The 15,312-nt window shown below is 34.8% G+C and overlaps 1 protein-coding gene and 1 non-coding gene across 2 annotated transcripts in view; one reads left to right on the top strand and one right to left on the bottom strand.

Annotated features, from left to right (window-relative positions):
* Nucleotides 1–15,312, top strand: part of NEGR1 (neuronal growth regulator 1) — an 838,303-nt gene that overhangs the window by 115,172 nt on the left and 707,819 nt on the right. The window lies entirely within an intron of this gene.
* Nucleotides 12,953–13,059, bottom strand: LOC114498223. The gene has a single exon (XR_003684669.1). It is a non-coding gene; the product is annotated as a U6 spliceosomal RNA (small nuclear RNA).

Here is a 15,312-nt window from a genome sequence, read left to right as displayed (position 1 = left end):
TCAGCAAACAACAAGTGCTGGCAAGCATGTGGAGAAAGGGAACCTTTTTGCACTGTTGGTGGGAATGCAGACTGTTGCAGCCACTGTGGAAAGCAGTATGGAATTAACTCAAAAAATTAAAAGTGAATGTGCCTATTTTTAAAATATCAAGGGAATCATAAAATCTAAACTTGTTACCATTTTTTAGCCAGTTGTGGCTGCAAAAGTCAAGATTTTTCCTCAAAGTCTAATCAACCGTATTATAGAATGATTAATTTCACAAAGTGACCATTAGACCAATATCACTATAAATATCTCTACTCCAAAATTTAAGATTCGAAATAGACATAGTGAAATTTGACATATTGTCTTTGACATTGGCAAGGTTCCAGGTAAACTTATTCGACTTTGTTTTATTTACCATCATCAAGTAGTTATTGGCAGCATTTTCCTTTTAAAATCTATTTCAGCTTATTTTGCAATAGTTTTATTTAATTGTAGAAGCAAAAATTTCTATCACAGTCTCTTAAACTTAAGAAGAAATCTCAACCAGGTTTCCTCCTTTATGATACATTCTGTTTTTGTTAAAGAAACAGTGAATGGCTTTTCCTCTCAAGTCAACACATGTTAGTTGTCCATCCCTAGTACCACTGTAGTTTGAAAATCTTGTGCTTCACAAGTGTCAGGGCTGCTGGTGATTCAAATTAATGTTAAGGTACAATCAATGGATGGTAAAGGGTAGCTACAAAATCTTCTCTGTTTAAGACACAGCTTTCAGACTTCAATGTCTATAAAAATGAATTGCCACTAAGCAAATTATTAGGGAATTCAGAGTAATTACATGTGAAGAGAACAACACAAAGATATGTATGACAGGCTTTCTGAATATAATCTGATATTCAAGTTATAAACTGGTCTTATAGTTATTATATAAGGATATTAGTACTTGGTAGATTTTAAAATAACAACTTTGGAGGTAGAGTTAATTGTGTTTTACTTTTCTGAACATTATATGTTAAAATATATTACTTCTCAATATTTACTTTAAATTTAATATATAAATGGCATATGGTTTAAAATCCTGAAGATATCAAAAATATTTGTGTTTGCTTTGTAACTTTTTATAAATCCTTTTAGTAAATATTGTGTCAATAAAGATTCTTTTATTGAATTCATATATGCATATCTAAATGTGGACTTCTAAAAGAATGTTTTTAAGCCCTGGTTGGGTAGTTCATTTGGTTAGAGCATCTTCCCAGTATGCCATGGTTGTGAATTCGATCTCTGGTCAGGGCACATAGAAGAAGAAATCAATGAATGCATAAATAAGTGGAACAACAAATCGATGTTCCTCTCTCTCTCTCACTCTCGCTCTCACTCTCTCTCTTAAAATCAATTAAAAAGAATGTTCTTATTGCCTAAATATGACAGGCGTTGTGAATTCAAGCATAAACATACACCCACCACACATGCGCACACACACACACACACACACACACACATTGTATTATTTCTAATGGCAAGAGAGATTAGATAAGTCAGCCATAACCAAAATGCATTAATTAGAAGTAAGGGTCAATGAAGATAGTGTAATAACTCCCTGTGGATTTGAAAGAAATTGCACACCATCATGTAGTAGGAAATTCTACGTTTTCCAATATTTTACTATAGATTCTACTTATAAATGTAGTCTCTGAATTGTGGGAATGCACACAAATCACATGTGCTATGTGCAGTTATGCCACCCACCCACTAGTGTTAAAATGGCAAATTAAACAGCTTTACAAATACAGTATTGCTTGACACAGTGAAGGACCTTGCTGTGCCTTGAATTAAAATAGGTTTGTGAAGACATTTTATCCCACTCCCCAACACCACCCAACAGGTAAAAGAAAAAAATTGGAATTATATAGTATCTAAAAAACAAACAAATAAAAAACCCCTGAGAATTCTGAACCATAATGTTCTTTAAAATTTCAAATAAAGACAAAAGTAATTCAATTTCAGAGCTATAATGTAAGTCATGGCAGATGAAATTCTTTGTATTTGAGTAGAAAATAAAAATTAGATATGAAAAATGGGTGGAATTGGTAAAACTAAGCCCTAATTGGTCAACAATTACTAAGGAAAAAAATCCTTTAAAAGAGAAAAAAAGTGCTATTTTAGCAGTGTTGTCTTATAATAATACTGAGTAAAGAAATAAAGAAAAAATGATGAAGGAAAGAATAAATATTTGAATAGAATCAAAGAGAAAAACAAAACTTCAAAATAAACTATTCCCATGATTATGCCTTGTGAAATGCACCTCATACCACCAAATGCCCACTTACCTATGGAGAGACAGAAAAGCATTTTTTTAATCAATCTAGCCCTTAAAAATGGACCACTAAAACATCCTACTTCACAGGGCAGGCAAAAACAACATATATTTTAGAAAAGCATGATTCATACATGCTCTCCTGTCAACTTAAAGTTTGCACATGGTTGCTTCAGTGCCCCATTCAAAACTCTGTTTCACACTTCCTTGCCAACTCTATTTTCTGCTATCACATTTAGTGTTCACAGCTGACAAAAATGTTGTTCAACAACTTGATTCACTTGAAATGAACTCCCAAGGATGAATGTACCTGGAATGAAAATAAAACTACTTGGGCATACCTTAATGAAAGTCAGAAGAACACACTCAATATAAATTAAGTATATGACCCTGGAGATGCCTTTTACTGAGCCTGCCTTTCTACTTACTATTCAGAGTACTTGAGATGTATTAGTTTTATCTTACTTCAGATATTTAAAGAGGTCGTTAGGATAAGGTCTCAGGAATTTTTGTTTTCTTCTTTCAAAGACCATGTAGACATTATTTTACTCATACTTTATAAAACCCTAGATTCACTATTGTGAATTCCAAAATTTACCATATGGATTTTTGTTAAAAATGACAACAGCATGACTCTGACATGCTTTTATAAAAAATCATTTTGAAAATACATGGATAATATATACAGATTATATAAGGACAGTTCAAACCCTGGCCAGTTGCCAATCTGCATATGCACCTTGGGGTTTACAATGTATGTGCAGATTTGAAGGAAGGACCAAAATCAAGTTTCTGTTGTGATTTTCTAAGGTAAGAGATATTATAAACAAATTAAAAAATGACATTGGTTCTAATGGTTGTGGGGGAACAGTCAGAGAAGAAAGAATGTATTTCAAAAGAAGACAAAGTCCTTTCTCCTACAGCGTACGAATCAACAGGACCTGTTCAATGATCTTATCTCTGAAATATTTATATTCTTATCAAAGGGGTAAGAAGCTGTCTGAGAAAAGCATTCAAATTTATGCATTTTGACTATCAATAGTGGAGTATTAAGGAGTACCAACTGTGGTAAACTCTAAAATATTACTTTGCTTCTTTTACATGGAAATATGTGGATATATGATATGAAAGAGTATGCCCCGTGCACCCTATGTCCTGAATTTCTAGTTTATATCTTCTGGCAATCATACTTTATGGGCATATATATGATTCATTGTTTAATCCATTTCTAACATTATTATAGTTTTTTGATTACATTCTCTTTACATTAGTGAGACATATCTCAAATGCAAATAGTATTGAAAAATATGAGATTATGTCTTTTCACTCACCATGGTACTTCCATAGGTATCCTCATATCTTAGCATTTGCCTAGTTGTTCAATATTATATGTTGAAAATAAATAAATAATTAGATATAATTTACAGTGAATGCAAGTCACATGAAGTTTACTTAATTTAGAGTAAGCAGAAAGATCATATATGCTTGGAACATTGGACTCAGAATTAGTTTTGTGCTTCTTTTTCAGAATCTATGTACTTAAGCAATGATTTTTCTTTTTAAAAAAATTCTACTCCCAAACCTCAGGGATACACCAATTCTCCATTAAAAATGGAATTGATACAAAAGGGGAAAGGCACAGAGAAAATCCCAAGTCATTCTGATAAGTCCTTCCCTGATAGAAAAGCTCTAAATTGATGAATGTGTGTATACATAAAACCATTTCCTTTGTTGTCAGTGAATTTTCTAGGAAAAAACATGAGTGACCTCAATTTACAACATAATGAGATACTAAAACATTGTCAATATTGAGTAAAATATGTACCCAAGACAAGAATTTTCTATTGCTTTTCATGATTATTTATGCATTCACTGTTGGGTAGAAAAATGGAAGGTTTAAAATGACATCCTTTTGTGAATCAGAAAAAGTGAATATTTAATTATGAAATTTGTATCAAGGTAATACTAGCCTTATAAAATAAGTCAGGAAGTGTTCCCTCATTTTAACTTTTTTTTCAAAGAATTTGAGGATTAGCATTAATTCTTTAAATGTTTAGTAGAGTTCACCAGTGAAACCATATGGTGCTGGGCTTCCTTGTTGGGAGGGAGGATATCCCAGCTAGCTGTCTGAATGCTTATTACAAAAAATGTTTGCTTTTATACAACCATCTGGTTTTATACCTCACCAAGTCACTATCCCTTTAGCATAAATGTAGATGACTAACAGGGTATATTCTCATTGTGTTATTGTCTGGCAGAACTGATAAAAAGTCTTGCAAATCATATTCAACAAATTCTGACAGAATATGTTGTATGTTCTGGACAAATGTTAAGCTTTCTGTACTCATCTACTGAACTAATGAGTGCATTAAGAAAACAAACTGAACTATGAGGTTTCTATGGGCACTTAAATGTGAGGGGAAAATCAATGCATTTTCAATAACAATTTGAAAAGCCTATCTCAGTGTTATGTTTATTACTACATTTAAGTGTGAGAGTTTAGTTAGGCTAAAATCAACATGCCACTACAAAGTTTTTAAAAACACCAAAAGATTGAAGTTAAGTTTCACAGCTGATCCATTATTAGCTTTATATTTTTCTGTTTATTCATTTCATCTGTAATACCTTGCAAGTGGAAGTCTATGATTTTATTTTTTTTTGACATACATTACCTTATTTTGTATGCAGTGTGATTAAGATATTTATTTATTTGGCTGAACATAAGTCTGCATAATAAGGTAACCCTCACTAGAGTCCTAAAACAGACCCTATTATCCTCATTGTACACAAGAGAAATGGAGACACCAAAGATGTTAATTAATTGCCATATATTACACAAGTTTTAGTGCTGGGTAATGAATCCAGGCAGTGTGGCTATGGAGTCTGTAATCTTACCAAATGGAATACTGCCTCTCAGTAAAGCCTTTTGCAAATAGTCCTGATCATGGGTGATAATGATTCCCATCATTTTACTCCCTAGGCAATCTGTGGTCCTTTCTGCCATTTCCTAATAGATAACGTGAAAGCATTTGTTTCCAATTACTGAGCAGTATTTTAATGTTTTATCACTCATGTTCCTTAGATTATATTTGTTCATGTACTTCTTACTAACTCACCAAGTGCCCCCTGCATATTGGTGTCTGTGCTAAGCACTGAGCAGAACCAGAGGTTGCCTGAGTTTGATTACCTGAGAACTGAAGAAAAGATGTTTATATAGAGAATTAGTTACTCATTTACTATTAAAAGCTAACAAAATTAAAATAATGTCATATATGAAGTCTCATTTGATATGGTGCAGGAATAGCAAAATTTGTGATATTTGTCAATTATAAATCATTCTGATTTCCCATAAATCATTACACAAATATTTATGGAACACTACTCTCCAGTCACCTTACCAGGTGTGGAAATAAAACGCAAAAAAGATAGACATCCCCACCAGCCATCTCCATTGCCTGCCACCCATTCTTTCCCCCCTGCCCATGCTCCTTCTGAGTTTCCTCAGCTTTCTACACACATACACACACACGCTCAAGAGTTTATGAAATACTTTATATATCCCTTCACAATAGGGCAAAATCTACCTTCCATGGGAAAAATATAAAATGATAAAATAATGCAATTAATTTTAATGTGCTAATGTAATCATGCAAACCCAGACCTGGCCACATGGCACCTTTAATCTATGTGACTCAACAATTAGTGTCAAGGGAAACAGGCTTTTATTAACAGGGTTCTGATCTTGGGGGTCCTGAGAACACTCCTGCTCAGAGCCCTCCTCTCCCACAAGATCCAGAGCTTCCCTTGCTCCCCAAAAGCTTACAAGCCAAAACCACACCCACAAGTTCTCCATTTCCTTATCTGTCCATCAGCCAGTTGTGCTTATAGATCTTCATCCTCCCTGGAATGTGCACTTTTGGGTGCGCTTCAAAGTGGCCATCCTCTCCCACAGCTCTCTCCTCCAGGATCTGGGGTACATTGTTTTCAGCCTCCATGTAGCACTTAGGAAACCATGTACTGTGTTACACTGTCTCAGAGAGTGGAGCCCAGAGAGGCACAGTCCCTGCATGGGACCCTGCCTCTATGAGTGAGCTCCCATTCTCTGGTGGGCCCTGCATCTCCTGGTCCTACAAGTGCTCCTGTTTGTGCAGGGAGCAGGGCCAGAAGCTCAGAATGTCCAAATGCCAAAAACCCAGAGGGAGAGAGCTTACATCAAGCTCTGAAGTCCTGTACCATGAGTCCCCAAACCAAGAGAGTGACTTTTCTCTGTGTCCTTTAGAGAAGTAGAAGTCTGCAACTCAGCATTCCTGGTCACAGCTCAGCTCCAAGCATCTGTTACACGCTTGTTTGCTTGGCCTGGCAGGACCTGCAGCTCTGTCAGCTCTCCAGGAAGAACTCCTTCTCTCCTTGTGACTCCCCTTATGACCTTCACCCCTCTCTAATTTAAATGTTCAGCTTGAAACATCCTGTGTGACGTCATATCTGGCTCTTCCTATGGTGCATTAGTGTCTACCATGTTTGTCAGCTTTCTACTGTTTTGACTCTCTTTTGGCTGCCATTGTTAGTTAGGGCAAGAGCTGTCAGTGATGCACAGGCATCTGGGGAGGGCATCTGACACCCTCTGCCCATCACCTGCCTCCAGGCTATGTCATGAGTCAATGCACATCCTCACAGTCATGTACACAATTTGTCCCAAGCAGCAGCCTTCTTGCCTTCAGGAAGGCAAAGCTATTAATTTGCCTTTGTTATTTGATGTGTCTTAAACACTGTACTTCCTGCTCTGTGGTCACCCTGACCCCAATCCTGCCTGATGACAGGATTGTGGTTTGGTCCCCATACTTTCAGGGGACCCATGCTCTGCACCCCATTACACTAGTGAGAAATATTCTTTGATATTGGATTCTCCGTTTTGTAGGTATCATGCATTTTAACTAACAGAATATGGTTTCATATAAAGATGCTTGCACCCAAAATACCAAACTTAAGACTGATTGAGTACTGGAGTTTTGAAGGTTATGATGTTAGAATTAAATGAGATTGTCTATGTAAGGTTCTTGGTTCTTTTGTTTAAATCAGATGAAATATATGAAAGTAGTTTTTAAACCTTAAACTAATATGTACTGTCTTTATTTCCCTCCCTCCCCCCTTCCTCCCTCCCTCCCCCTCTTCCTTCCTTCTTTCTTCCATCAGATTATTGTTAGTAATAGGCCTATCTTGTTGGATAATTAAAATGACTCTGGTAGTGGGAAAATTTGTCTTTTGTGATGAATCATCAACATCATAGCAGGTTGTAGAACAAATGATTTGGTAGCATGAATTTCATTGTGTTCTAAAATTATGTTCAATAAATGAAAATTGGGTCACTTATGTTGAAGTTCAGTCTTACATTTTTTGTATCTATGTGTCTGTTTCCTTGTGTCTCTGATAATCATTCAGCATTACCTTTTGCTTAGTAGGAAATTAAAAATTCACACTCTGACAGTGTGGAACCTTCCTAACAAAGCATTAAATTATAAAATCTAAGTACCAATTACCTCCTGGGTTGGAAGGGCATGAAGCTGGAGTCATGTGAAGTAGAATGAGTAATGAACTATGGGGCTCCTCCAGTTTCTGCTGTTTGATTCTCTGATATAGAGTTACTTTGTTAAGGGGATTTATTTACGATGATTGCATGGGTAGAGTGTGCATGCAGTTACTTCATTCCTTTTCTTTATTAGCTTCTGACTTTTTTATTATCATGCTTTTCCTTTTTGCTATAATAATTGTTAATTATTACCATGATACCACTGGGTAAAACTTCTATTAACTGTCATTGTTTGACTAGCATTTATGGAGATTTACTTTTGTTAAACACCTGCCATACTAGACAGCCATAAACCATGGGATGCAGTGCATTAGAGAAAAGCTCTTCTCCTGTTGTGGGCTTCAGCCTAAGGGTCTGTGTATGTTTCCAGGTTTATAAAGAAACTGTTTAATGAAGACCAATAGATTTTGTCAAAGCAATGTAGTTCCCATCATTTAAACAGAGTTCCACTAGTCAAATTGTAGAGAAATATCTTTCTATAACTAATGTTACCCTTTGACCAATATTATTATCATTGATTTGTTAAAATAAAGTTTAATAAAATTTCCCAATAAATTTAGTGGCGATTCCATTGACTACAGAATATTTTAACAAATAATGACTTATTCAAATTTTAATAAACAATTTCCAAATAAATTCAGGATAATATATACCATAAGGGTGAATGGGTAATTGTATTTACTGAATGTGTTACTTTTTAAAAATCTTTTAATAGAATTCCCTGGCATGAATTTATAGGTCAATACTAGAAAATCTGGATAAAAATGTATGATATATATGTCCAAATTTTTTGGAAATTATATATATATATAAATTTGCTTATTTCATGAAGTGTTCTTACATCTTCAAAGGAGAGGTCCATGTGTTTCCTATTGCATCTTTGGTGTTAATGACCTGTGCTTTGTGATATTGAACTACTTTTTGGCTACATGGATTACATATAGACTATGTACTTGATCTCCTTTCCCTGGAATGCCCCTCTTCTTACCCTTTCCCAATATACCATTATTAATTTAATATGCTTTCAAGCACTTTGTGAATTCTTCTGTGTTTGGATATATAACATTACATGGTGTACATATGATGGTATATATAATGGTATTGTGTATATATTTAATTTTTATATCCATATCATACAGCAGATTATCTGGCACAAATTAAGCATGCAATGTTTCTTTGTTAAAAATATTAACAACTTTAACTTCCTCTCAAATGTAAGTATAAGCCCCCTTTAAAGATTATACTGAAAAGATGAATAGGTGAAAAATGTTTTCCTTATCTAACCGCATCATATTAGTTATTAATAATGTCACATCTAATTGACGATGCCCCAAAATTACAGTGTACCCTTGAACGACATGGGTTTGAACTGCATGGGTCCATATAACATATAAAATTTGTGTTCATGGACTTTTTATGTCATCCACAAGGCTTCCAGCAAGAGTGGGCTCTTCCTAGTTAAGTTTGTGGGAGTCGGAATTTGCATGTGGACTGCTGACTGTGTGCAGAGTGTTGGTGCACTAACCTCACCATCGTTCAAGGGTTAGCTGTAATTGGTTATCACTTTTGTATCTGTTGCACTGCATACATAGAATTTTGACTTTATTATTTTTATACTAAAATTTAACAGAATTTAGTTTGCATGAAAGAAAAAAGTAATTTTGATTGGAAACAACCATCTAAGGAAAAGCTATTTTTATATCACCATATTACTTGGTATAAAACCAACATACCTTTATTAAATTTACTTATATTTTAGAATATCTCTAAAGTTTATTACTAAAAATATAATGTCTTTTTTGGAATTAAAATTAGGTCTCTGCCTTAACATTGTCTACCAAATTTGAACTCATTTATTTTACCATAGATCGTATGTGAATTTCCTGAAAACAAAAATAACAATCCAATCATTTATCACTTAAACAAGTGAAACATTATTATTTTTAAGCAAAAATGTGCTTTTTTATAATTAGAATATAGCCAAGCTTTCAGCAATTTGCAAAGTTCCAGTTGCTTGATACAATAAAGGGGTTCCCCAATAACTCCCTCTTCTACTTCTTTTTAAACACGACGCTACCTTGTTATTTGGAGCCCAAGGTACAGCCACAAAAATGAATTGAGACTGGGAAGGTAACAGGGTTGCACATGAATTCGGATAATAAACCCTGCTTCCACAGCCAGTTTCTCTGGGTGTCTCTTCTGAACGCCTCTCCCAAAATAATCTGACCAGATAATCTTTGATAATTGGATAATTTGATCATGTGATTCTCCAAGGGACTCTGTAGGGAAAGTGAGGCAGTAAACTTAGTTATTGGCTGGACTTCTTCAAGTACCAGGAGAAGTGTAAGGTCAACTGCTGCTACCAACACCAAACATCTAAAACAGGTTAGTGAACATTATAGGTTCAAACCTAGCTGTTGTCAAAAGAGGCATGAAAACAGGAAAAGTAATGATATAATTGAGATCACCTGTAATATATAACAAAGCTAGGTTGTATAAATAATCCTGTTTTGTAATTTCTGCTAATACCAATTTTGCAACTTTTATAATGTTTAAGATCTACTGCCTCAGATTGAAATGTTTATGACAAAAGAAAAATTAAGAAAAATATAAAAATAGCATAAACATTCCACCCACCAAGTAGATTTAACAGCTGCTGACACTTTGCAATATTTACTTTACATTCTTTGTTTATAAAGAAATAAAATATAATACAGCAAAAAAGTTATAAAGAATAAAATATTATAAAGAAATCTTGGCACATTTCACTTCAGCTAATTTCCTTTTCTCCTAAGCTTCAGTTGTTTTATGAGCAACCTGAAGTTAGAGTGCATCTGTGTCTTCTAAACTTTTATATAGTTTATAACAGGAACTGTTTAATGTACATTTAAAAATAAATTGTACCATAAGGTATCTAAATTTTGGCCATTTGCTTTTTTTCACTACCATGCCATTTTGGTCACTTATGCATGTTTAAAATATGTCTTTATTTCATTTATATTATCTGCTTTAAAGTATCATATGAGTATATTTTCCAAGCTCTTTTTTAATGAAATTTTTAATGTTTTCTTGTCATTGTGTCTTCAATATAATAAATTGATTATTATCCTCTTCCTTTTCCCATAACAGTATTTGAAGATGCATATTTCTGGTCATATAATAGTTATTCTTGGATTTTCTAACAAGTCTTCTCAATTTGACAACCCACAAAAGGTGTCGATAGCTCTATCTCCCACCAAACATTCCAGGATATCAGAATGCTTGAATAGCAATTAGCCCCACATGAAGTCCCTGTTAATTGTTCTACATTGTTTTGATTCCACCTGGTTTTAACCCACCATTGGAAATGATTGTTGTGGTATTTTTTACAGATAATGCTTTGTTTTTCCCATCTCATTCCCTCCTTCCTAATTGAATTTATTCCTTTGCTTTTGCATCCTTTATGGTACATTCAGCAAGAATATATAAAGAACATTCTATTTCATCAGAAAATATTTTCACTTTGCCCTGAGTCTTGAATGATAGTTCAGCTGGGTCTAAAACTAAAGGGTCACACACATTTGCCTTAGTCATCCAGCACATCTTATTACATTGTTTATTAACACTGTTTAAAAGTCACCTATTAATCTAATTGTTGTTCCTCTATAGGTATTTTAAATTTTATCTCTCTCTGCCTTTGGTATTCTGCTATTTTTCCATTAGATACTGTCTAGACTTTTTTAAGTCTAGATTTTGATTGACTGTGCTTATTCAATCTGAAGATTTAAATTTTAATTGTGGAAGATTCTCACCCACTAATATTTCAATATTGCCTTCCCCCATTCTACCCTCACATTAATATACATAAATAGGGACATTTCCTCCTATCTCTTTTGTTTCTTAGCTGTCCCTTTATTTTTTGCTCTTTCTTTGTATCTATTTGCTGTAACATGGGTGATCTCAGAAAATTTCCAGATGGCTAATCTTCCAGATTACTAATGTTGATCTGCTGTGTAGTCCTTTTTTATTAAATATTTTATTGTTGTTCTATTACAGTTGTCCCAATTTGTCCCCCTTTGCTCTCCTCCGCCCATCCCACCCCCTGTTCCCACATTCAATCTCCACACTGTTGTCCATGTTCATGGATCATTCATACATGTTCATTGACGAGTCCCTTCCCTCCTCACTCCTCCCTGGTTGCTCTCAGTCTGATCTTTGTTTCTATGACTCTGGTTCTGTTTTGCCCATTTGTTTGTTTTGTTCATTAGGCTCCTCTTATAGGTGAGATCATATGGTATTTGTCTTTCACTCCCTGACTTATTTTACTTTGCATAATTTTCTCCAGTTCCATCCATGCTGTTGTGAAGGGTAGAAATTCCTTTTTTCTTCCTATTGCATAGTATTCCATTGTGTAAATGTACCACAGTTTTTTTATCCACTCATTTACTGATGTTCAGGGTCCTTTCATGAGACCCTCATATTTCTGGGCCCTCTGTAAGTCCTATTTGGAGAAGTGTCTATTCAGGTTCTTTGGCAATTTTTTAATTGGATTGTTTGTCTTCCTGGAGTGGAGTTGTACGAGCTCTTTACATATTTTGTTGATCAAACCCCTGTCAGAGGTATCATTTGGCAGTATGTTCCCTCATAGGATTGGTTCCCTTTACATTTGACGACAGTTTCTTTAGCTGTGCAAAAGCTTTTTTATTTGCTGTAGTCCCATTTGTTTATTTTTTCTCTTATTTTCCTTGCCCTAGGAGATATATTGGCAAAAATATTACAGCGTGGGATATCTGAAATTCACCTGCCTATGTTCTCCTCTAGAACTTCTATGGTGTCACGACTTATCTTTAGGTTTTTCATTCACCTTGAGTTTATTCTCATGTATGGTGCAAGTACGTAGTCTAATTTCATTATTTTGTATGTTCCTGCCCAGATCTCCCAACACCATTTACTGAACAGGGTATTTTTACTCTAATTCCATTCTCCTGCCCCCTTTGTCAAATATTGATTTGCCATATAGACATGGGTTTATTTCTGGGCTGCTTATTCTGTTCCATTGATCTATGTGTCTGTCCTTCTGACAGTACCATACTAACACTATGGAACACTTCATGAACTTGTGTGTCTTCTTTGCTCAGGGACCATGCTAATCTTCTGTGTATTATTCCAATTTTAGTATGTGTGCTGCCAAAGTGAGCACTTCTGTTTAGTCTTTTATTTAGTTTTAATGTAGTGAATAGAGTCATGTGCAACTTAAGGATGGAGAAATAAATATTCTGAGAAATTTGTCATTTTGCTAACATCATATGTGTACTTACACAAATCAGAGGCAATAGCAGCTATGGAGATGCAGTAGGTTTATTTACAACAGCATCATTCCAAACACTTGAATAATTGTAAAATAAATCCTGACACTTGGCTTTTTCTTTTTAATAACACAAGTGCCTGATTTAAGCTTTGAGTTCCCAGGCTTCCACTTCAAAGAGGGCTATGACATTTAAACACATTGCCAGCCATGTGAGTGGATATAGAGCCAGGATGCCTCCTCCATGTTCAGGCTTCATTGTTTTACAAATATTGGTTGATTTCTATAACTTATCATTTGAGCTGTTTTTTCTTTCTGATTTTGGAACTTAAATTCCTGCTGTTTTGACTTAAGTTCACCAATAAGAAAAGTGATCCATTGAAACCCTAGGCCCTCTTACTGGACCTCAGATGCAGCAGAACCCCACTGCTCTCTGTGTGATATGAAGGTCCCCCACTCACCCTCCTTGCTGTTTGCCCCCTGGCTTGTCTTGTTTGCACCAGGGTCTTCCTGTAAGTAATAAACTATTTTTTCCTCAAAGTTTTATAATGGTTATTGTTGAAGGATGTCTCGAAATCATAATAAGAACCTGAGCACTGATTCAGATAAAACACTGATTTTTCAAAAGTAATGTTTGGGAAGTACACAGTGGCCTGGGTGAGTGCCCTAGACATTTCTAGCCCATAGATTGAGATCATCACAGAAGAGTAATGGATTAGAATAGGATGTCACTAGGGGTTAGGAAAATTAGATTCATGGTAATCCTGTAAGACCACCATCATATGTGTGGTAAATCTGTCCTTGACCTTTTGACTGAAGTGCCCTTATAAAGTTCATGACTAGGTATTTTTATTTCTAGCTTGTTTTCTGATGTTTCCTGTTTTTTGATAGTTTTTGTTTTGTTTTATTATCATATTGATGTCTCTCAAGAAGATATTCTTAATCATTTTCAACATGACTCTTATCAGTTGTATTTATTGTTTTAGACTCAAGGTGCATGTTCTTCTAATTACTGTTCACTGTCTCTTCCTCATGGCAATTTGTTGAATGGTCAAACTTATAACTGTAGAATGTAACTGCATCCTGACCAGTATTTTTTTTGTTTCCATTTGCTTATTTGTTTCTTTATGTAAAAACAAAATTAATTTTAGGTTGTATTAAAAGATAAAAAGCATTGTTTGAGCAAAATGGAGTTGCAGCCTAAGAGACACAGATTCAGGTGGAAACCTAGACTGTTCTTCACTGAGACAAAGAGGAGACCATCACTTACAGCAAAAATTCCCACCCAAGTTTTCAATTAGGTCCACTTATGAAGTATACCAATTGTGCAGTTCTGATTGGACAGGGCAGGTCTCAGTCCATTGGTAAAATGCTGAAACCAGGATTTCACTGCAGTGGTTGAGTCAGACTGAGATGGTATAAACAAGCAAGGCATAATTCAAGAAGCTGAAAGTTCAGTCTGAGGTTCTCTAGGTATATGGAGTGCAAGAGGAAACCCTACAAGCAAAATTCGGCCGGACTCTTATTATTCATAAAGTTTGGGCCTTTGGTTGATCATAGGGAATCCAGATAAGCAGATAAATTCCATCTCAGCATTCACATCTTCTCAAGGTCCACATTTGTGAGTACCATGCATTGTGGACTTTGGAAGTATATTTCAGAGAAGTTTAGAATGTAATTTTTCTCACACAGAGCCTAAATAGGAGGAAATTTCATAAATCCTTCTCTGGATAGATAGAAGTTGCTTTTCTTGTTGCTTTCCTTTTTAAATGGAATAGTACTCTAACCCTACCATCTTAAGAGAGGTGTCTTCATTCTAATTCTTCTGCCACCTGTGGTCCTTGTCTTCCAGTCTTCAATGGGAATTACAATTTAGTGGTTGATCCTTAGTATCCAGATGCAGTTCCACTACTCATTCAGCCTCTGCAAGTTAAACACAATTTAAAAAAATTGTGTCTGAATTGCATTTCTGGCTTCAGGTAATTATAATTTTTTATGTCTAATTTCTGGAAGTTCTATTACTAAATTATTTTATAAAATATAAATTGTTTTGAATATTCTATATTTTTATAATATGAAAGGGCTTGATATCAACAAAACACACTTTGTTGTCAGATGTGCTTGATTACATACTTAAGTTTTAGCATT

Source organism: Phyllostomus discolor, chromosome 5 (assembly GCF_004126475.2).
Source record: "Phyllostomus discolor isolate MPI-MPIP mPhyDis1 chromosome 5, mPhyDis1.pri.v3, whole genome shotgun sequence".
Taxonomy (NCBI): Eukaryota; Metazoa; Chordata; class Mammalia; order Chiroptera; family Phyllostomidae; genus Phyllostomus; species Phyllostomus discolor.
This window is presented reverse-complemented; position numbering and strand designations above follow the sequence as displayed.